At 33.9% G+C, this 24,646-nt stretch overlaps 1 protein-coding gene across 6 annotated transcripts in view; it reads left to right on the top strand.

Annotated features, from left to right (window-relative positions):
• The window catches only part of LOC147833028 (uncharacterized), a 425,349-nt gene that overhangs the window by 219,651 nt on the left and 181,052 nt on the right, over positions 1 to 24,646 (top strand). The gene's annotated exons all lie outside the window — the stretch shown is intronic.

The raw sequence follows: 24,646 nt of genomic DNA on the forward strand, positions 1-24,646 counted from the left end.
GTGGACCTTTTTGCAGTTATTTGAGGTTCAAATACTGCTTTTAGTGGCATTTTAAGCACTAATTTGTGATGGATTACCTTGTCGGATGGTTTTTATTACCATACTTTTTGATGCAACAGAAGTACTTCCTACATTTTTGTCAAAGTGCTTATCATACAATTTTTTGTTTACAAAAATATGTTTATTTACAAATGTGCATTTAAACTGAAAGTTATTATAGTTTTATATATAATGTAATGAAATTTGAATTTTAGAAATATGAAAATATACTTATCTTTAAGTTTCAAAATGTAAAAAGTTTAAAACTTTTGCTAATTTTAATTATCATCCATCTTAAAAAACGAAACAAACAACAACAAAAAAATTGCAATCTGTTAAAACTTGTTTTAAATGAAAAACTGTAGGTTATAGGCAAATAACAAACCATTCATTTGTTCATTTCGTCAGTCAGAATTTGTCCATTTAAATAATAAAAGCCATCTTTTATTGCTTATTTTATTGATTATTCTTCTTAAAGCCTTCTTCAATTGGTTATTTTTATAATTTATGATGGCATACTGTCGGAAATGGTACAAATGAGCTCATATAGGGTCCAAACTCTTGAAAGGCTAGTCCACCCTAAAATAGAAATCCCAGATTAATATTTGAATAATATAAAATAATATAATATAATATAATATAATATAATATAATATAATATAATATAATATAATATAATATAATATAATATAATATAATATAATATAGTTTTTGGACTGATTAAATCAACTTTTTACAGTTAAAAGTCAAATTGAAATAATGAAATCAACACTACAGGGCTGCATGATAATAGTCTGACTAATTATCATGCTTTTTGCTCAAAATGTATAATCATAATTATTTTCTTAGAGACATTTTGTTTTATTTAACCAGAATCATTACACAATCATGCAAACACTAATTAGGAGGCTGTCAGCTCAAATTTATGGTTTAATTTTCCTCACATAGTTTGCTTCATGTATTATATTTAGACTGTCATAATTAATAAAACACACTCTGTGTTTTAAACAAGAAATGTATCTTAAAAGCTAAACCTGGACAGTTTTTCTACTATTAAGCTTGTCAGTTTTTTAAATATTTGAATGATTTTCCATTATAGCAATAATCGTGACTTGGAAATAACTTAAGTATAAAGATTAGGCTAAATACAAAAGTATCAAAAATGTTAGCAACACTTTAGTTAAAGGACCAATTCTCACTTTTAACCTTTGACATTAAACAGTCAATGCAAATAAGTCAAAGCTTCGAAACTTTCCGAAACCCGTCTCAGTGACACCTAGTGGTCATTTTTATGTAATGCTCTGAAACAGCTTAAGCTAAGAAACAGTTATGCAAATTGAGGAATTATATCTCACGTCGAAGCATTGGGGTTTCAAGTGATTTAATGGAGCGGTGAAAGTTCCTGACTAGCATGCAAAGATAATGGGTTCGAATCCAGGTTGATGCAGCTATAGATATTCGTTTTTAAAAGGTATGTTCTTATAATGTTTTGTTTTACAATGGTCTGACATCCCAATGTACACTTGTGAGTTTGAATAAATATGCTTTGTTTGGGTCATAAAAAAAATAACAATATCAAAATACAATGTTACAATTTTTGTATTTGTACAAGTTGGGATTCGAACTGGGGACATTTGCATCACAGTTACTCTGTGCGCATGCAGAGTCCACTAGGTTACATGAGACTTTTTTTTTTCGACCCTGTCAATCAAACGCAGATTCGCTGGGCGCTGAAAGGCTTCTGAAATGTCTGATGCTTTGAATCGCTTTAGTCACATGACCTGGTGTTTCAAATCACCTTAGTCACGTGACCTGGGTGTTTCAGATAATTTTTCGGTGCTGTGTTTCAAAACACTTGTGCTTCGGGATTTTGACACTGTGTCAAAACGTCAGTTGCGCATCAGCCTTGCCTAATGTATTGGTCATGTATAAATGATGTGTAATTTCTGTTGGTTTTGTTGTGATTGTTATATATATATATATATATATATATATATATATATATATATATATATATATATATATATATATATAACATATATAAAAATATATATGTGTGTGTGTGTGTATGTGTGCGTGTGTGCGTGCGTGTGTGCGTGTGTGCGTGTGTGTGTGTGTGTGTGTGTGTGTGTGGGAAAAAAGCCAATCGAAAAGAGTAGTTAATACTAGGTTCAGAAATCATTTAAAATTTTTTGAAGTAAATAAAATCAGTTGTTTACACCTTTTGTTTTCATCATCATGCAGAAAAAAAATAGTAATATTTATATGTATTGGTTAATATTTTGGTAATCAGTCTCTAAATCTAAAGACTTATCAGTATCAGTCAGAAATTCTGTATCAGTGTATTCCCGATTTGTTTTCTTCACTTTGTATTAAATAAGCTCAATTGGCTTCAAATGCACATCATTACAACTTTTTATTTTTGGTGGTGAAAATCCACTCTATGCTTGTTTTTATGAGCGAAAGTCATCCACCTTTTCCTGTCAGTCTCAGTAAAAAAAAGGCTCTGGGGTTTTCCAAACACTCATAATTGAATAACAATATCTTTATGAATGATTTGAGAATGCTTTGAGGCGACACATAAATTATGGTTACGGCTCTATAACACAGCTGTATTTCTTAAATGAACATCGAACACTTCCTTCCATGCGGGTAATAAACTGGGTCATATCTGTGTTATGATCTCCTATGAGGAAATCAAGGAGACAGCTGATGCTAATGCAACTTTTACACCTGCAGTTGCCTTTAGGAGCCATCGAGATGAGACATCACACATAAAGCTGCCTTCTCATTCAGCAGCAGGAGCTCGTCTGCAATAACATTATACTGCAGTGGTCATTCAGACAATATTGTTTTGACTGTTAAGCTTAACTCGGGGATGAGTCTTTATGGGTACAATCACCCTCGTGTGGAAGATGCGCCTCATAAAGCAACTTTTGTTTAAGGAACAGCGGTTTGTGTTATTTTCTGCTGGTGTGAGTTATGTAAGCGGAACAGCTTTTAGTGCTTTCTTAATTTTATGTTTTTTTTTTTTTTGTAAATTCTAGACCTTTGTTTAGAATTTTTTTTTTTTTTTTTTTTTTAAAGAAACAGTTCACGCTAACGTGTGCACATTGGTTTCCTTAAGGGTGCTCTTGTTTCTCTTACAGTCCAAACCAATCCAGGCTCATTCTGTAAATGTACTCTACATACATTTCTGGAGAACACCAAATACGTCCCAGGAGGTACGTTTTTTGGGGGTACGTTTCCCAGGAGGCCACTGTTGACTGACTGACTAACTGACTGACTGACCGATCTACTGTCCCACCCTTCATCTTCCCTAAATCCAACCAATAGGGTTTTCAAAGCAACCTACAGTTTCAATCTATAAAAAGAAAAGCCCTCGTCAGATTTTTACCATGTCTGAGTGTCTTTAGTATGCACTGGGTTTCATGCAGCCGCTGCGATTGGATATTATACAAAAATCATTGATTCAGGGGGGTTATAGATTGTACCAAAAAGCTGAGGACCGGTGAGGGGGGTGTGTGTGTTGGGGGGGGTGGTGGTTGGGGGGGGTGGATAGGGATGTCTGGTTGTCTGTACTATGCATCGGGTTGAAATTACGGGAGTTTTCTGGGAGCAATAACAAAACGGTTTTTAATTCCAATCAAGCTGATATCCAGCTACCCTATCCAGATACCCTAACCCTAATCCAGCTCTGTAAGCAGCACTTTTAACTTTAGATATACTTCTTTTGTGTACTTTTTATCTTTTTTCAACTATAAGGGAGTTGTAAAATTAGCCTATTTCCAATAAAGTGGAGTGTTCCTATAACACAAAGTACAGCAATGTGTGGCCTAATGTTTGTTTTTGCTAAATAATTCAAAAATGATTTTTTACGTACTGTATAATGTTCTCCTGTACTCTCTCCCATCATGTTTTGTAGCATGTATTGACACTGTAAGACTTAATGTTTTGACATACAGTAGAATTTGTGAGCTCTGTTTCCTCCACTCAGTTGATTGCTTACTGGGGGGTTGGGGGGGGCACAAGTAATTCAACCCATAATTATTCTTCTCATGTCAAACTTTGTGAAAGACACTGTTAATATTCGTGAGGAGCTCTGATGATTTCCCACCTGGAGACTCCAGGAGCCGCTTCTTCATCAGGACTGTTCCTTTGCCAAATTAGAAACTTGAATTATTTAAAGTTTGAAGATTTTACTTGAGCGAACATTGATTAGCATGTTGTTAGCATGTTTGATATTTTGATTGTAGATGTATATCTACATTAGCATGTTTAATGTACCATGTTTTACCTCATTGTTAATATATTTAGCATGTTGTTATGCTTTTTAGCATTTAACACATTGCTAGGATGTTTTTAAATTAACTACCAGGTATAGTTAGCATATTTAGCATGAAAAGCATATTTTTTAGAATGATGATGCTAAAAGCATGAATTGCCATGTTTCATGCATTAATTACCATTTGTTTTAATGTACCATGTGTAATTGTTTATGTTTTATAGTTAAGTTTGTTGCTAAAATATTTTTATGCTTCTTACTTGAATTAGCATGTTGCTAGCATATGTTTATCATGTGTTAACATATTAGCATGTTGCTTGCATGTTTGTAACATAAGCATGTTGATATAATGTTAGCATCTTGCTATTGTTTTTAGCATGCTTGACTTGATGCCATAGATTAACATGTTGCTCATTTTACTTGCATGACGTTACCTTGTTTTAACATATTGTATACTGTAAGGCAGTGTTTCTCAACCACGTTCCTGGAGGACCGTCAGCTCTGCACATTTCCATGTCTCCTTGACCAAACACACCTGATTCAGATCATCAGCTCGTTAGCAGAGACTGAAGGACCTGTAATTGGTGTAACAGACAAAAGAGATATCCAAAACATGCAGTGTTGGTGGTCCTCCAGGAACATGGTTGAGAATCACTGCTGTAAAATGTTTTATTTAGTTTTGACACACTTAATGAGATTAGGTGTTTTATGTATTGCTCTGTTTTACATAAGCCATATATCTGGTCAGTCAGAAAGGAAAGCATATAGAAACTTGAGTCAGGCTAGTTTGAACGTCTGATCTGGGTTTTGTAAGAAAGAAGAGATGCAGTTTAAGCATGTTTGTAACATGTTTGTAACATGAATAAGCATGTTGCTAATGTTTTTTTAGCATGCTTGTCATATTGAAACCATAGGATAGTGTGTTGCTAACATTACTTAGCATGACGCTAAGTAACCTATTGTTACTGTAAGATGTTTTCTTTAGAAGATAGCTCTAGGAAGAGATGCACTTCATGCATGTTTGTGACACGAATAAACATTATAATGAATTTGCATGCTGCTACTGTTTTTAGCATGCTTACATTACTTAGCATGACATTAACACGTTTATTGTTCCTGTAAGATGTTTTTTTCTATTGCTTTTCTATTGTTTTTAGCATGCTTAATATATTGACAACATTGATTAACATTGCTTAGCATGACTTAGCCTGTTTTAACACATTGTTACATATACTGGAAGATGTTTTCTGTAGTCTTGACACACTTAATGAATTTCCATGTGTTATATTTATTGTTCTGTTTTACACAAGCCATAAGTCTGGTCAGTCAGAAAGGATATAGAAACTTGAGTCAGACTAGTTTGAAAGTCAGATCTGAATTTGGTAAAAACTCTAGGAAGAGATGCACTTCAAAATTTAATCTCAGCAGAAGCAGCTTTAATAGCAGATCGGTATTTTGGCTTTGTCATGCCAGCATAATTAGCTTTAGCAGATGTTCCATGCGATAAAGAAGATGCTGTTTCCTTGATCTCAAAGGGCTGTGCTTACTAGTGCCACTGGCCCCCCCGAAAAAAGAAAGAAAAGAAAGTCATGCTTGTCAATTGCGAAGCGGAAGCAACAAACCATCCGCACATTGACATGTCTTATGTGAGAGCGGAGCAGAATGAGTGACATATGCCAGAACTGCTCCTCTAAATGAAAGCCCTCACAGTGCTTTGTACAACCTGTGCTTTTAATGAAAGAAATCTAGGACATGAAGGCTTAGCAGACTTCAAAAGGCAACATTACTTCCCTTAGGGGCCCGAGCACCGCTGAAAAACACCACAGCGAGGAAGTTTTCATTCTGCCAGGTCCGCTAGATTGTTCCCCGCTGTGCCGAATCTGCAGAACACAGAGGATCCGGACGTTCAGCTCACAGGTCAATGTTCTAACCATCTTCTCATATCATCGGACTTTTTAGATTTTTTCTTAAGTCAGCATGAAATCAAAAATGACTCTATTTACTGGCATATCTTAATCTTTCATAGAGCATGACTTTCTCTAGTGGAAAGTACAGATGTTTTTGTCATAGTGCATTTTTTGTTTTGTGTTTTTGTGTAATTTTGACATGGGGGACCTAGTTGTTTTCTCAAGCTTCTGACATAACAGAAGTTGTTTGTTTAGTTGTTTTCTTATTCTGTTTATAATTTGGCATGTGTTCATATTTATTTTTTAAACTGGTGGATTAAGCAGATTCCCCCTAAAAAAAGGATTTTGTGTGGCAATAAAAGCACTATGCTAGAGTAATTGATTAAATTAAATTGATTAAATTGGCATTATTGGCAATTACAGTTGGCATTTCTGTGTGGAGTTTGCATGTTCTCCTCTTGTTCACGTGGGTTTCCTCCGGGTGCTCCGGTTTACCCCACAGTCCAAAGACATGCACTATAGGTGAATTAAATAAGATAAATTGGCCATAGTGTGTGTGTGAATGCAAGTGTGTATGGGTGTTTACCAGTGTTGGGTTGTGGCTGGAAGGGCATCAGCTGCCTAAAACATGCTGGATAAGTTGGTGGTTCATTCCCCTGTGGCGACCCCTGATTAATAAAGAGACTAAGTTGAAAGAAAAATAAATGAATAAATAAATGAATTATTATTTATTTATTTAATTATTTAATTGTTTATTTATTCATTCATTTATTCATTATTACTTTTTACATTTGTGTCCTTGAGTTATACAAAATGATTAGTGTTGTTATTAATATTATTATTATTATATTATTATTATTATTATTATTATACTATTAATGACAGTAACAATAAGAATACAAATTTACAACTAATTTAAATAACAAATTAACTATTTATTTATTTATTTATTTAATTCTTGACTTTTTTATGCGGCTGTAGATTAAAAGTTTAAATGCGCATTAAATGTTTAATAATGTTAATGTAATTAATGTTTATTAGTGAAAATTTTCTATTCTGAAGACAAAATAATGTTTCAAAGTATGTTGGTAATAAAACAATAACTCAATAAATTAAATTAAATTAAATTAAATTGAATTAAATTAAATTAAATTAAATTAAATTAAATTAAATTAAATTAAATTGAATTGAATTGAATTGAATTGAATTGAATTGAATTGAATTAAGTTAAGTTAAATTAAATAAAAAAAGAAAATAATAAAAAATAAAAGAAAATAAATAAAAAAATAAAAGAAAATTATTAAAAAGAAAAGAAAAATATATTTAAAAGAAAAAAATGTAAAAATGTTAAAAATAAAACATAATTTAAAATAAAATAAAATAAATTGTAAAAAAACAAAAACAAATAATTAAATTAATTAATTAAATATAAAGCGGCTTCGTGGCTCAGCGGTCAATACTGTGCCCTCACAGCAAGATCATCGCTTTTTTGAGTCCCGACTGGGTCAGTTGGCATTTCTGTGTGAAATTTGCATGTTCTCCCCGTGTTGCCGTGGGTTTCCTCTGGTTGCTACGGTTTTCCCAAAATCCAACGACATAGTATGGGTAAACTGGGTAAGCTAATTGTCTGTAGTGTATGTGTTTGAAAGTGAGTGTGTATGCGTGTTTCCCAGTGCTGGGTAGCTGTGTAAAACCTATGCTGGATAAGTTGATCATTCATCGCGCTGTGGTGACCCTTGATGAAAGAAAGGACTAAGCCGATAGAAAATAAATAAATTAATAAAATAAAATCAGTGTTTACCATAAGTTGTTTGGTCTCCAACAACAACAAAAAATATCCTAAAAATTTTTAAAATATTTGTCTTAACAATAAAACCAATAAAATCTCATACAGGTTTGGAAGTAAGCAAGAAGTGAAAATCTTTTTTTTTTTCCCTTTTATCTGGTGATCTAGATCTGGATAATCTCTTTAATAGCTGACTTTATTGTTTTAGGATATTTACTGCTAAAATTAGAGAAATATTTCAAAGGAGACAGTGTTTATAGAGAGAAAATGATTTCTTCAGTGTGTTTGTAATCATCTCTGCACATTGAACTTCAGCATAAAGTGTTTAACATTGAAAAACGACACTTTAACTTTACTACAGTTACAAACCGCTGGCACCATTATAACATTTACACAAAGCCGGCGATCCAAGTAGAATATTTTTAAACTGCTAATTAAGTTGCCAATATAAGCTCCTGAAAGAAAGGAATCCTGCGAGACTCAAGGACAGAGCAGTGAAAAGGCATTAAAAGTTGTGCAATTCTTGCAAATCATGTCCTTTTTTCTGCCATATATTCTCAGTTCACATACTAGCTTCACACTGGCAATTATACAGTCTCTAAACTTGGATTGCTTTTTTCTTTTTGTTTGTTTTGTGCATAAAATATGGCATATATCCCAAAGCACAGCGCATTTAATATTAAACTTTCAGCAAAGCAATTATTGATTTATTGTCACAGTCTTTACCTACACGAGTCAGTGATGGTTGTTACAGTGGGAGATTTACAGTCCCTGACTGAGATGAATAAAACAAAGCCAGCTTTGAATTATTCTATTCCAGAGGTGTTGTTTTGTAAAGCGAGGGTCTCTGCTGGTTCAATTGCATTTTGAGCGCACAATAAAAACGTAATGTCAGTGAATGTGTGTACTGCAGTCTGGCTCTTTGTAGTAAAAAAAAACAAACACTGCAGTTGTTTGCTCTTTGACTTTGAATACAAACTTCTTTTCTTGAGTATTTTGCTAGTCAGATCACAAAGTGCAAATTCAGAGTGCCAGTCTTGACACTCATTAAAATCAGAGTAAATCTGCAAATGTGTCCTGAAATGATGCTGATCAACAGAAGAAGATTGAGTTTAGTTTGCAATACATTACAATCACTCCAAATATAGATGTTTGCATCACAAGCTGGACTTTCACTACATCATAGGTCTCAAACTCAATTCCTGGAGGGCAGCTCTGCACAATTTTGCTCCGAGCCTGATCAAACACTGCAGATCCAATTAATGAAGATGTTCATGACTTATTTGAACACCTCAATTATTTGGATGAGCTGTGTTTGATAGGGTTGGAGCAAAACTGTGCTGAGCTGCGGCCCTCCAGGAATCGAGTTTGAGACCTATGCACTACGTTTGTTCAGAATTTTGCTTGAAATGATATTATGTTAATTTATGTGGCATTTTAAGCCACGACTTGGATATTTAATTGCAGAAAAGCATGGTTGGCCTATAAGTGGACATCAGGACATCATATAGAATTTATTGATCACACTTTCAGTAAGGCTCCATTAGTTCATTATAGTCTATTAGCAACCCAGGCTCATTCTGGGTATGAAAACGTACCCCTATATACATGTCTGGAGAGCGCCAGAAATGTCCTAGAAGCTAAATATTTAGCAGTTTTTGTTTTCCGGAATCCACCAGAGGCCGCTGTGTACACTTTTTGAGATTTCAAATTTCTCTCGTTAGTGCCATTCGCACCTGCTGTTTATGTGTAAACCCACCAGAGGCTGTTGTTGGTTGTTTAACTGAACGATCGACTGACCTACCTATTCCGTCTACCCCAGTTGTTTACCACTTTTCATATTGACTACATGAAATGAAATGCTATAGCATTTAAATGTACTTTACTAGTTAGAGATTCCTCCAGTTTTTTTTTTTTTTTTGGCTTCACTGCTTATAGAAGGAATCAAAGGACTATCTAAAAATAAAGTTTGATCCATACTCTGTTCTGTAGATTCTGTATTATATAACAATTGGAAGAATTTGGATAAAGTTTTATTAAGCTGCAACCCATCACTGGGAAACATCCATACACATGTTAGGTGTTTCGTAGGTTTTTAGGCGATCATCAACCGTATTATCAGAAGATGACAAGCTGACAAAACATTGCTGTCGCTCTGATACAAGTTTTATTTACGGGGAAAAGTACAAAGCACTGCAGTGTTTGGGTGTTCTGTGTTTGTCTGAGAAAATTAAATTTACCGAAATGTCAATTTTCCATACAAGCTGAAGCTGATCAGTCAATTCTTGTCACATGACTTGCGTGCGCCCGGGGTTCATTGGTGCAAACGCGTCACGCCGCTTGTGCGCGCAATCCACGTCGCACCATTTGAAACAACAAATTAATGCAAACTTTAGAAATACGTAAATGTGAGAAGCCCCTAAAAGGCTGCCGTCATTAGCAAAGAAATTTTCCAAAGACGTCTGTTTCTTACTCATTTAGCTGTTTGTGATTTAAATTTGGGCGCTGAAGTGACTGAGATGTAAGCGAGAAAATAGTCATTTTTCAAAATAAAAGACTTTTCAAAATAAAAGGTCATTTAGATTCAGATAATTAATAAAATGGAACCAATTGATCTACGGACCGGTGAGCTAGAGGATAAAATGAACTAAGGCAACATGATCATTCTCCTAATTGTCCACTGCCAAGAATTTTTTCAAATATGATGCAACCCACTACAAAACTCACTGAGGCCCCCTTGTGGGACCACCACCACCTTAAACTGGCTTCAGCTTTTGCTGCAGATAATTGATTATGCTGCGCTCTTAGAATGAGCAGCTCCTGTTTAATTATATGTGAATTTAACAAATCTGAATATATATCTTCTTCTAATTTCCGAATTCTTTCTTCTTTATTTTGTAATTCCAATTTCCTTCTTTTTTGTTGACCAAGCATGTGTAGTTTATCATTTGGCCCCTTATATAAGCTTTAAAGGCTTAGCTTGTATGGAACAGGGTCATACCGCCCGTAGCATTCGTTTTAAAGAAAAAATGCAGCCATATGTACTGGATACATAATTTGCGATCTCCTGAAATGTATATAGGGCTACATTGCTGTGACAAAGGAGGCTGTCACTGGCTTTTGGCAGGACTGCATATAAACTTTTCCTCCACACGCATCCATTTAATCACTGTATTCCATACTCGCCATCAGCCGATCACAGGGTGCACACAGTAGTCGTGCTGCTACCGGAATGCACACATACAGACAAACACGCACATATTCAAGTTAATATTTACGCAATACATCCGTTATCACAAAGCATAAATAACACTTAAATCAACCATATTCACTTACCTGTTGTTCAGTTGTGTTTGTGTTTGTCTCGTCTCGTGGATCTTCCAACTGTGCCATGACGGCTATGGAAGGCCAAAGGGGCCAAAAAGCCTATAACGTTTATTTTATGCACAAGCGTGCACTGCTCATGGGCAGAAGGGCCAGCTGGCCGGAGATCCTATTTGTTGTATGTATGGGGTAGAAAGTTTGTCAGGGACAATTAAACAAAAGGGGTTTATAAAAACTAGAAAATGTAAAAAGAATTAGTTATGGGGTAAAACTGTATAGCATGCAAATGGAGTGTATACATATAATTCAAATGTTAATCAAAGAAATATGTATAGATATATTTACCTAATACTTACCTGCTGTGATGGTTCGAGCCATTCCATTGCAGTTTCCCCTGCTATAAAAATGACAGAGTGAGCACAGTATGATGTGGGATGTAGGAGTAAGGTTGTGGAGTGGTGTGGAGAAGTAAATTGATTACCGGATTTCTTTAATTGTAGAGAGAAAACGTTAGCCAAGTGCTACTTGTCTTGTAAATATGTTTTGTTTTGTTTTGCTGGTTATTATCTTTTGGGAATTTTTTCTTCTGAGCACTGTAAATAAAAACACTTTGCACTATAGTGCTATTTCGACTTCCTCCATTTATTTATTTATTTTTATTAGAATATATATATATATATATATATATATATATATATATATATATATATATATATATATATATATATATATATATATATATATATATATAATTTTTTTTAATTTTATTTTTTATTTTTTTGAAGATTTGAAAGGTTTGGCACCTAAGAGAAAAATCGTCTCCGTGACAGTTGCATTCTGGTGGAACAGATTGCAGGTGCGACTTCTACTCCATATACATTCTTCCTATTCTTACCATTGATGCAGATGTGAGATATGAAAATGAAACTGAACATGCTGGTCCACAAAAGTGTTTTTCTAGTGCCATACAGTCTGCACATTTCATTTTCATCATTCATTCTGACCACTTATTTGCATTCCTGTGTATATCCCTTAAACTGCTACTGTATACACTCTCAGAAATAAAGATACACGAGCTGTCACTGGTGTGGTTTACCTAAAAGGTCCATATTAATACAGCAGAGGTACATATTAGTACCTAAAAAGTACAAAAGTGTTCCTCTTAAAATGTTTAGGTACTAATATATACTTTTGAGATACCAATATGGACCCTTCAGGTAAAAATGTGTACCTTTTGAAACCATTACTATAGTGTACCTTTACACTATAGTGTACCATACACTATGGTGTACCTTTTGAAATGGTACCAGCCCAGTGACAGCTTGTGTACCTTTATATGATTGGAAATCTAAATAAAATTGCTACCATTGTGGAAACATGTCATCTAGTCTGCAAATTATTGAAATAAAAAAAACAAATTCACCAAATACAAATAATAGGGCAGTTTTGACCTAATGGTTAAAGAGATGAACTTGTATCCCAGAGGTTGCAGGAGTTGTAGGTTAAGGGAGTGAATGTACTGTACAGCTCTCTCTTCCACCTTCAATTACCCATGACTGAGGTGCCCTTGAACAAGACACCGAACCCGTAATTGCCCCCTGGGCGCTACACTGCTCTGGAGGTGTGTGCATTTGTGTGTTCACTGCTGTGTGTGCATAGGTGAAATCATGCAGAGCACAAATACTGTGTAGGGGTGACTAGTCTTGGTGGTTCATTTAAAAAGGTGAAGTTCATGAGACACTGCGCTTCAGCTGAAAATGCGTGATGAAGCCTGTTAGAATGCAGCTAGAATTAAAGATATTGTGGCAAAATGACCAGTTAAGAGTTGTTATTTGATGTTTCATGTAGTAATCATAATACAAACAAAATATATACAGTTGAAGTCAGAATCATCATCCCCCCTGAATTGTTAAACCCCATTTATTTTTTCTCCAATTTCTGTTTAATTGAGAAAAGATTTTTCAACACATTTCTAATCATAATAGTTTTAGTAACTCATTTCTAATAACTGATTTATTTTATCTTTGCCTTGATGACAGTAAATAATGTTTTACTAGATATTTTTTCAAGACACTTCTATACAGCTTAAAGTGACATTTAAAGGCTTAACTTGGTTAATTAGGTTAACTGGGCTGGATCATTTAGGAAATATTAAAAAAAGAAGAAGGGGCGAGGGGGGGGGGGGGGGGGTTTAATAATTCTGACTTCAACTCTATATATATATTTTATGGTTACCGAAAGAGGCTTAAGATGGTTCCTAAAAGGTAAAAAATATATTTGTAAATTCAAGACCAAAAAAAAAAAAAAAAAAAAAATATATATATATATATATATATATATATATATATATATATATATATATATATATATATATATATATATATATATATAATTTTTTTTTTTTTTTTTCCCAGAAAGTATTATTATAAAATTATAATATCATTAATTAAATAATAAAAATCCTTTATTTTTTTATTTTACATTGTGAAAAAAGTAGATATGCTAATGCTACCTTTTGAACACTACTATTTAGCTCTCTATTTTTGATAATTACATAGCTGGGTTAATTGTAAGGTTATTTACACCACCTGCAGGACTTGTGATAGCATTTATATACAGGACTGCTGCTCTCTGATCATTTAAAATGCTTCTTTTATGAAAGTGTCTGCTAAATGAATAAATGTTTGTCATTTATTTGTTTAATGTATTTAAAGAATACTTAATATTGTACTTTGTGTGAAGGGCGGGTTATCTGCCATCCAGTCCTCCATTCCTTTATTCAATCCTCCCTCCCTCCATTCATCCATCCATTTCCTCATATATTACTCCATCCCTCCATCCAATTATCCATCTGTCCATCCAACTCTTTATTCATTCTTCCATGTATCCCTCCATCAAATCTTATCATTCTTCCCTCCATCCATTTGTCAACCACTACATCCAATCCTCCATCCATCCACCCATGTATCCCTCCATCCATTCCTCCATCTATTCCTACATATATTGCACCACTCATCCATTTCCCCATCCATTTATCCACTCTTCCAACATTCCATCCTTTTCTTTATCCATCCTTCCTTCTATTCCTTTAACCATCTCTCCATTCCTCCATCAATGTCTTCATCTTTTTATCCTTTCCTCCAACCATCTATCCATCTCTCTATCCATTCCTTTAGTCATTCTTCCATCTATGTATCCTCCCATCCACCCGTCCATCCATTTTCCACCCCTACATCCAATCCTCCATCTATCCATCCATATATTTCTGCAATCCTCTATCTATTGCTCCATTCGTCCATTCATCCATTTTTTATCCCTCCATCCAACTCTATCCATCCCTCCATCTATTCCTCTAACCATCTCTCCATTCTTCCATCCATTGCTCCATCCATCCATTCCTCCAACCATTGCTCCATCCCTCCATCCATTAATTCACCTATTTCCCATTCCTCCATCCATCTATCCATCCTTCCATCCATCCCTTAATTCATTCCTCCATATATATAATGTTATAATGTATATATAGCAGTTATCACCTCATTGTAAAGAAATAAAATGTATCTTTCACTAGCAAAGCTTTTGTATTCATACAAATCATGAACAGGGGCTAAAGAAGCATGTTTCTATGCTCCTGAATGTGTCGTTGTCTGCATTATCATGTACAAACACCTAAAAATTCCCTTTTTTTCTTTGGAATCATAGCTAATGCAAGCATTACATTAAAAACACTATCCAAATACTCTGTGTAAATTCATCTAAAAAATATTCATTGGATTTCAATTATTATTGGCAGAATTTAAACAAACAAAGTTGAACATTACTACGTTTAATTTGTTTGTTTTAATCCAGCCCATATAAATAGTTTGTAGCCATTTACCTTAAATAAATTTTGGCAATCCAATGATTTTTAAATACTAATAAATAGAGACACATGCATTTTATACATACTGTAATACAACATTAAAAATCTGTCATCTTTGTGCAAGTGTAAACACAGCTCTAGTTACTTGTTTGCTTGACGTCATGTGGAGTTTCGAAGTCTGGGATCCTAACATCAAGTAGTGTTCCTGCTACGTAACTTCAGGGAAAATGATTTAACTTCATAAACACAGTACAGCATTAATGCCAGCATTTCCTTTAAACATTTAAATCATGTAGATTTTTTTTATCACATTCTCCTCATATCTAGATGAATCAATGACAGACAGAAGAGCAGTGTGTGTTTGTGTGTGTGTGTTACGTAATGATGTTGTGCCTGCAGTAAAGCACCAGGAGCATGCAGATCATCGCCTGCGGTCAGCGGCCAAATAACACACGTCCCTAAACAGCGCTAATCCTCCATCTCGGCGTTTCATTTCACACTGAGAAAACCACTCGCAGGATATTAAGCAGGAGATCCAGGGCTTCGGCTGGAGGGAGAATCTCTGGCAACTCTGGGGAAATGAGTCATTATCATTTTAATGTGGGCTTACGGTTGGAGCTGTGAAATTCAGAACAGACAGATAGAGAGACATCCGTCCGCCGCTTCCGTATTTATCAGCTCTTCCAAAGAAAATCCCCACTCTTAAGTCAAAATTACCCACAGAAATGTGACATATAGGTCTTAAGATGTCTGTAAGCCTTCGACTCGGAGGACCTGCAATAAAAGTGAGCCACAGGATCTCTGCTTCTCGCTCTGTTCTCATTGAAAAAACATTTGAAATGTGAATGGGGGGCTCAATAATGCTTATACAGGCAACCCTCATGTTGACACAATACCCCGCTTGGGTTAAAATCACTTTAGGATTAGGGCATTACAGGATAAAAAAAGCACCACCACCATGATAAACCAGAATTGACTTGAATTTTGAGAGAATATCACAAAATGATTTGGTAATACTATATAATAACACACTCTAAATCATTTATTAGGCATTAGCAAATAGTAAATTCATTATTTGTTAAGTATTAATTCTACATTAATAGATGTTAGTAAGGAGTTTATAAATACACGACATGACACAATCTTGTCGCCTACCCAAGTTTAGGAACAACCAATAATAACTTGCATTCTAGTTGATCATTTAGTATTAGAAGAAGGTTTATTAAAGGCAAAACCTTCTAGATTAAGCTGATTTTACCAAAATCAAATTTGATCATGCCTTGATTTTTAATGATTTAATTTCTGAAAACAGCTAAAGTCATGTTTTTTTGCAAGTTAACTCTTTAATACACAATATAAAACTATGGAAGGTAAATCCTGCCAATTTTAAATAAATCTAATAAACATTGCAAATGAAAATGAAAATCAGATTAACAATTTCATTTTAAAACACTTTTCGCAAAATGAAAATTAAATAATCTCATTTTCGTTTTTAATTTTGGCAGATATTTTGCGAACAGTGTTTTAAAATTAAATTGTTAATCTGATTTTCATTTTGATTTCCAATGTTTGATTTATTTAAAATTGGCAGGATTTACCTTCCATTACCTTCCATAAAACAACATATCCTTAAAAAAATAAATATTATTAGTATTATTAAATATTTTGTCTCATACTGATTAACTGTCAAAGCTTGTAATTTACTATAAAGAGCACCTGCATATCAGCTACTGGCATTTGAAACGGCCAATTTTGTAGGTATCACTACCGTAGGACTGTCAGGGTTCTGCCACTCTGGTCTTGTTAATTCTGTGGCAGAGTCCAGACACTAGTCCTGTCATGTCTTGTGTTGTGCTCGACTTGAGTTTTCTCGGGTCAGGCACCGCTTTTGTCATTGTGTATGTCTCTGTATGAGCGCCATTTGTGAGCGCGCTTGGATCGTGCATGATCTTGCTTGATGCGGGCACATGAGGTCTGGGCGTATTTGCTTTTGCGCGCTCTCGTCCGGGTGTTCACGTTCGTCTGTCTGCAGCGTGGTGTTTCATTCCCAGCATCTCAGTCTAGTTGGTCTCGGTTTCGGTCAGTGCTGGGATAAAACATGCATGCTGCTTGTGTGAGTAAACTGTGAGTGTTTTCATTCATCTTGTACTTGTGTCTCACGTCTTTTGTTGTTGTGTTTAGCATGTGGTGCATGTTTACATGTGTCGTGCTCTCCTGTCTATTGTCTAGTCCCACCCTCCTTGTTAACCCATTATTAGTTTAATAGGTTCACCTGTTTGTGTTAATTTTATTTCTGCTTATATTCTCCTCATGTCTGCTGTCCTGTGCCAGTTCGTTGTCTATATTCCCCTGTGTTCCTGCTCCAGTCCTGTCTTGCCAGCCCAGCCAAGTTTGTTTACCCTTTTGTGTTATAATTATGTTTTTCCCCCTTGTGGTGGTTTTTGTTGACTTTTTGTTTTGTTTTTATTTAATAAAAAGCCATCTCATGTTGCATTTGAGTCCTCACTCCCTCATACTTCCCGAACCTTGACAAGGACTTAATGTTGTTTGTCTTTTTTCCTCTCTTATTTTGACTTGCTCCCGAATCTACCCCTGCTATTTGTCTGTTACTTTCTTTACATTTAATGCATAATGTCCATCCATACTCTAAGCATTGATCAACTTCTACAATATGAATCAGTTTTTACTGTAACATTAAGCCTCGGCAAGTAACTAAAAAAAAAAAAACACCACAATTAAAGGCCACATTTTTATGTCATCAGGTTACAAAGCATTTTACAGTATTTTCAAAATACAAAAATACAGGACACTGAAGTATTTTGATTCAAAATATAAACCGATGTTTATAAACCTTTAATAAAATACGTAAAATATCGCAACATAAAAACAAAATATTGCAATATTAGATTTTTGTAATAAAAGGAGGCCTAAATTTAATAATAAAAAAAAAAAACATTTGTTTTTTGGTAATATAATGTAATAATGCTGTATGTTTTTTTTTTCCTGCCAGCCATCAGTTTTTGTGCCGTTCACTGGCTGACTGCCCCCATTATTTATTTCTTTTTTCCCCGCATCATTATTTTCCCTGCAAGTTTAATTACGCCTTCCTAAATGAGCATAGCATGAAGAAGCCTACTTTCCTCAATTAATTTCACATAAATTAGAATAGTCCTCCCCGATGTATACTTGTGCGTTTATGAGAATTACCTTGCTCTTTTTATTGTTGTGAGGAGCAGGCGAGGAGGGTGGAGAAGGTGAAAGAGACTGGAAATAAAGTGGAATGGTGCAGAACGCTTTTCATTAGAGCAAACGCAATGGCTGGAAAATCTCAAACATGTCACACTTTGAGAGTGAGAGACCGAGGGACAAAACATAAAGACCAGGAGATCTGCTGTAAATAAAAGAGCTTTAACACTAGGGGCTTTATTAAGTGTTTAAAGTCAATGTCTGGCTGTTAAATGGATGGTCAGGTTTGATATATTAAGAATAACCCTTTGTGTTTAATTAATTGAGGCAAGATAATGTATAAAAAGAAGGAAATGCTTAATGTTTGAAAATATAAAATTAATTAAATTAGTTAATTGAAACAATTCATTAAAGTTCAAGTTACACAGTAGAAGAACTTGTTTATTAAAACATAAAATGTTTTAAAATCAATTTAAAAGTGGTATCAGTGTCGGTTTTAATTGCATATCTACAAAACTAAAGAAACGTCCTTTTAAGTCAAGTCAATTCATTGTGCGGTTATCTTTGAAACACCCCTCAGGCAGTTTGCTCGGGCATTCTGTTTGAATGGTAACGCATCAAATTCTCCAAAACTGTTTCCCAAGCTTACGATTGAATTTCATATTAGGAGTCACCAACAAAATAAAACTGGTCCACACAGGGCTCTTATTTTGAGGTCTAAGTCACAAGCTCAGATTTGGTTGACCAATCAGAGGGAAATGGGCGTTTCAGCACCGCCTACATGTGTATAATAAATTTTAAAGTCGTTTTTCTATTTTCCTACCCTAAATGAAAAAAAAAAACGAAAATCAAGCCAAAATCTCTTTTTTTCCCATTTTTTTGTGAGCAAATGAAAAATGGAAAAACAATTGTTTTCTTCATTTTCCTTTTTTTAGATTGGACAGAAGATATTCTGATTTGAGCCCCTCCCCCGAAGTATCATTATCATATAGTGATTGATGATTGGCTCCTGTACTAGAAGGCAGGAATTATTCACCGTATAAGCGATCAATGATTGGCTCCTGTACTAGTGGGCGTGTGACATATCTTGATCATTCTATAGACTTTGACTACAGTAAAATAATAGTGGAAGCTATTAATTTTTACCATTGATTATTACTATTGAAAATGTATTAAATTAAATTAAACTGAATTAAATAAATAACTAAATAAATAAAACTAATCTAACCAAACAGGTAGTGGAAGCTATTGATAAAATAATAATAATAATAAAATAATAATAATACTAATAATAATAATAGTAATAATAATAATAATAATAAATTAAAACGGCTTAATTAAATTAAACTGAATTAAATAAAATTTTAAAATAAATAAATAAATAAATATACATAAAAAATAAAACCAAAGTAAACTAAACCAAACAGGTAGTGAAAGCTATTGAATAAAATAAAAAATAAAATAAAATAAAATAAAATGAAATGAAATTAAAATGAATTGTAAAATTAAAAAAAATATTAAAAGAATAAAAAAATAAAATATTTATTGAGGCGAGTCAGCTTTTTACTACAGTAAATATTTTTTTTCTTTTGTTTAAAAGTTTTTAAACAAGAGAATATGGCTTTTTTTGATGAAATATTTAGCCCATATATTCTTTTTGTTTTGTTGTTTTTTGCACAATATATATATGTATTGTATTGTATTCGAACATGCATATTGCTTGAGTTAGGCTTATTCGCCCCTATACTGAATTACTGAACTACACATTACTGAATCAAAAGTACAAGATTGATTTTGAGATGGTATAAAATGTCTGGAAGGGGTGGCACGGTGGCACAGTGGCTTGTGCTGTCACCTAACAAAAAGATGGTCGCTGGTTTGGCTGGGTCAGTTGGCACATCTGTGTGGAGTTTGCATGTTTCATTGTCATTACACATGTATAAGTACAAGGCAATGCAATGCAGTTTCATGTGGGTTTTCTCTGGGTGCTCCAGTTTCCCACACAGTCCAAAGACGTACGCAATAGATGATTTGTATAAGCCAAAATTTGTGTGTATGTCCTGGTCCTCCAGGTTAGGGGTTGAACATTAGGCTAACGATCCACCTCTTAAAAATTTGATCTTACGAAACAACAACATAAATATCTGCTTCAGTATAAATGGTCGTGGGAATAAGAAAGAAATGTAAGTAAGTATAAAATGTTTGGAAATGTCTGAAACCAAATATTTAGTTGTCATTACTCTAAAAATAAAAAAGTAGCATTAGTCTAGTACTACTTTTGACTTGTAGTGTAGGTCTTTAATTACAATTAATTAATTAATATATATATATATATATATATATATATATATATATATATATATATATATATATATATATATATAAGAATGAGATGATCTTCTGTGGTCAGTATATTGGAATACATGCTGTCAATAGAGCTTGAACCTAAAACATTGCTTTACACATTACTGACATGCAGTGATTTGACTGTGTGTGTCTGTGTGTGCCTGTCCTCAGAGGGCTTTAAGTGCTCTCCATCTCCTCCACATTCAGTGAATCTGCACTGAAAGAGCACTGGAGTGTCTGGCTGAACCCAGATTTGCAGCCCAGGGGACTTCATTAAATGATGACAGACTCTCTGCATTGTTGTAAAAATAAGGTTAAGTTAATTACAGTGAAAAAGGTCAGGATCAGAAGCAGCTCAGAATTCCAATGAGCTGCAATATTGCAGTGACTTTGGCTGGGTTTCGATTCAGATTTCCCAATTCTATTTGATTCTGATGAACAGGCTCACGATTCGAGGCATTGTGATTCTCAATTTGATGCAGTGATTATAGTGCATATTATTTTTTGGTGAACTGGTACTGTTCATTAAAGTGTACATGTTTGATATAGAAGCATGTACAGTTGAAGTCCGAATTTTTAGCCCCCCTTTGAATTTGTTTCTTTTTTAAATATTTCATAAACAATGTTTAACAGACCAAGGACATTTTCACAGTATGTCTGATAATTTTTTTCTTCTGGAGAAGGTATTTTTAATTTGGCTAGAATAAAATCAGTTTAAAATTTTTTAAACAATATTTGAAGGTCAAAATTATTAGCCCCTTTAAGCCATATATATATATATATATATATATATATATATATATATATATATATATATATATATATATATATATATATTTATATATATATATATATATATATAGTTTGTGTGTGTGTGTGTGTGTATGTGTATATATATATATATATATATATATATATATATATATATATATATATATATATATATGTATATATATATTATTTTATTTTATTGTTGTGTATTTATGCATTTTTTTATTCATTTATTTATTCATTTACTTATCTATTTCATTTGATCATTCATTCATTCATTTATTCATTCATTCATTCATTCATTCATGTGTTTGTTTCATTCCTTTAATTTATTTTTTGTGTTTTATTGTGTATTTGTCTTTTTCTTTTATTTATTCATTCTTTCATTCATTTACATATTTATTCATTTAATTATTCATTTCATTCGTTGATTCATAAATTAAAATAATTTTTATTTAATTGTGTATTTATGTATTTTTGTTTTATTCAATCATGTATTTATTTATTTAATTATCTATTTCTATTATTCATTTAATTTTGTATTTCATTCATTCATTCATTCATTCATTCATTCATGTGTTTGTTAAATTCATAGATTCATTCATGCACGTATGCATGCATTTATTAGTTCATTCATGTATTTATTTATTCATTTAATTTTCTATTTCATGCATTCATCCATAAAAATATCTATTTCTTTCATTCATTCATTCATTCATTCATTCATTCATTCATGTATTTAATCAAAAATATTCTTATTAAATTATTTTATTGATTGATCTATTGCTCAGGCTTGGTGTGAATGTGTGTGTGCGGTGTTTCCAGAAGCTGGATCAGTCCACTGAGGATTGATCATCTCTTGTCTCCTCTGTCTGTCCTGACCCCGTGCTCCTCAAAGTGTCTGCTCTTGTCTTTGCTGTCAGATTGTGTTATGGTTTGATGTGAAACAGCAGCGCTTCTGATGACAGGAAACTGGAGCTGGGAAATGTGCTGATTTGACCCCCAGCGGAGGAGCCATTTCTGACACAAACCCCGTCTCATGCAGCACAACGCAATGTCCATGATATTACAGCCCACTTTTAGTTTACATGTTAACCGTTATTCTGTCCACATGGTCTATAAAACACAACTTGTGTTTAATATCAAGGTGAGACACTGGAGGCAAAAGAAAATGCACCTGCAATTTGAAGAATGGTGGGCATTTTGGATTTCATTAAAGTATTTTTTTATTTTGTCAGCTGACGAATGAAAACATACAGCTGAGGTTTAAATCTGAAAGTGCACCGTGTTTAAAACTATTGGACTTTTAAGGAAATTATAAAACGAATCCGATAAAACGAAATGTGCCTTTCTCTTCAGACACTAGCGAAGGATAGGGGATCATGGGACTGATCAGGACACAAAGATTATCATTGCTGACAGATGGAGATTTTGCTGTGGGGAATAGATGATCAAAGAACAGTACTACAGTATAGCCAACCTAGTTTTTGTTCCATTTTTCTGATGATTGATACAATTACCTACGCTGCAATGTGGGATTCGTTGGCCATTTGCTATTAAAGAGCAGCAAAGACTATTATATATGAGACTTTGACAGTGACTTTGTCAGTAATAGTTTTAGTTCAAAGAGACGTTTCTGGATCATAACATGTAAGTGTAAATAGAATTGTTGCCTCTGCTTCTGTAGTTTGCAAAATATGTGTTTAATTGATTGTTATAAGTTGCCTCATGCGGCTTGTAATCACTTATCTATAGATCAGTGCGTGTTTTGTATCTCTCAGGTTAAATCTTTATGGGGCTTTTCACTTATTACGATTTAACCACATTGAAAATGCGATGTGTGCTACTTCCTTTACCGATTTAAATACGTTTCTGAACTCGCAATCCTCTGCCGTTTGTTTTTGCTAAGGCCACCATCAGCTGTTCCTCACACGTGGTCAGTTTTCAAAATAGTTTATCTTTTACCACTGTGTAGATTAATACTGAATGTGTGTCATTGTTATTACTTTGGGGGTTAGGTTTAAGACATACTCTGTGCTACTTCATTACTGTGGTATGCGTTTCTCTCTGTCTCGCACTGAACCCACTCGACCAATCACAACAGACTGCGTCATCAGACCAATCTTAGCAGATTAGCCTCACGCAAAGGAGGGGTTTGGGAACAAATGAATCGACTCAACAAATCATATGGGAGTCATTGGGATAATTAGGTTAAAATAAATGCATATTATAAGACAATGAAAGTGTTTTTTGACCTTGCATGCATATCAGCTGCTGTTGGAGACCCACAAAACCAAAATACACCCAAAGCGCTTTAAAATCATTAGGGGGGTCTCTCCACACCACAACCAGTGTGCAGCATCCACTTGGATGATGCGAGGGCAGTCACAGGACAACGGCGCCAGTACACTCGCCACATACCAGCTATTGGGGGAGTGGAGAGACGATGATAAAGCCAGTTTGGTGGAAGGTGATGACTGGGAGGCCATGATTGGTAAGGGCCTATGGAGAAAATTTGGCCTGCACTCCGGGGTTACACCCCTATGTAGATGAAAAACAAACAAATATATAAAAAGCTTTCTTTATTAGAATGATTTATAACACAAAAACTAAAATAAATGTAGTAAAAATGTACAAACATGATGATGACGATTATTATTATTAATATTATAATGTAAAAAATGCAGCAAAGTAAAGTTTGTTACTTTAGTACTTTTTTACAATGTCAAGAAATGCTAAAGCCATTCACAGAAATAGAAAAGAAGGTACATCTAGATTAGTTTCAGCTTCACTGTTAAATAATTTGCCAATTATTAAGATGTTGATTGCTTTTTAGTAGGCCTGCATATAAAGTACATATTCTGCATCGTCTTATTATCCATTTCTAATTCTACCTAATATCAAAACTATAAATTAATTTATTTATTTAATTAATAACTATAAATATGCAGCATTCAGGCAAAATTCATATATGTTTTTTATTAATAGAAAAAAATATACTTATTTTAAATATACTCCCGCCTATAATATACTCCCACCTAGTCAATGAGCATGTAAGGTGAAAAGACAGAAAGGTAGTTCTCAAGAGATTCCTGGTAAAGGAGGAAAGGAGGAGATGGGGTGGATGGGGGATTCTTCAA

The sequence above is a fragment of the Danio rerio genome, chromosome 17 (assembly GCF_052040795.2).
Source record: "Danio rerio strain M-AB ecotype USA chromosome 17, GRCz13ab, whole genome shotgun sequence".
In the NCBI taxonomy this organism is placed as follows: domain Eukaryota; kingdom Metazoa; phylum Chordata; class Actinopteri; order Cypriniformes; family Danionidae; genus Danio; species Danio rerio.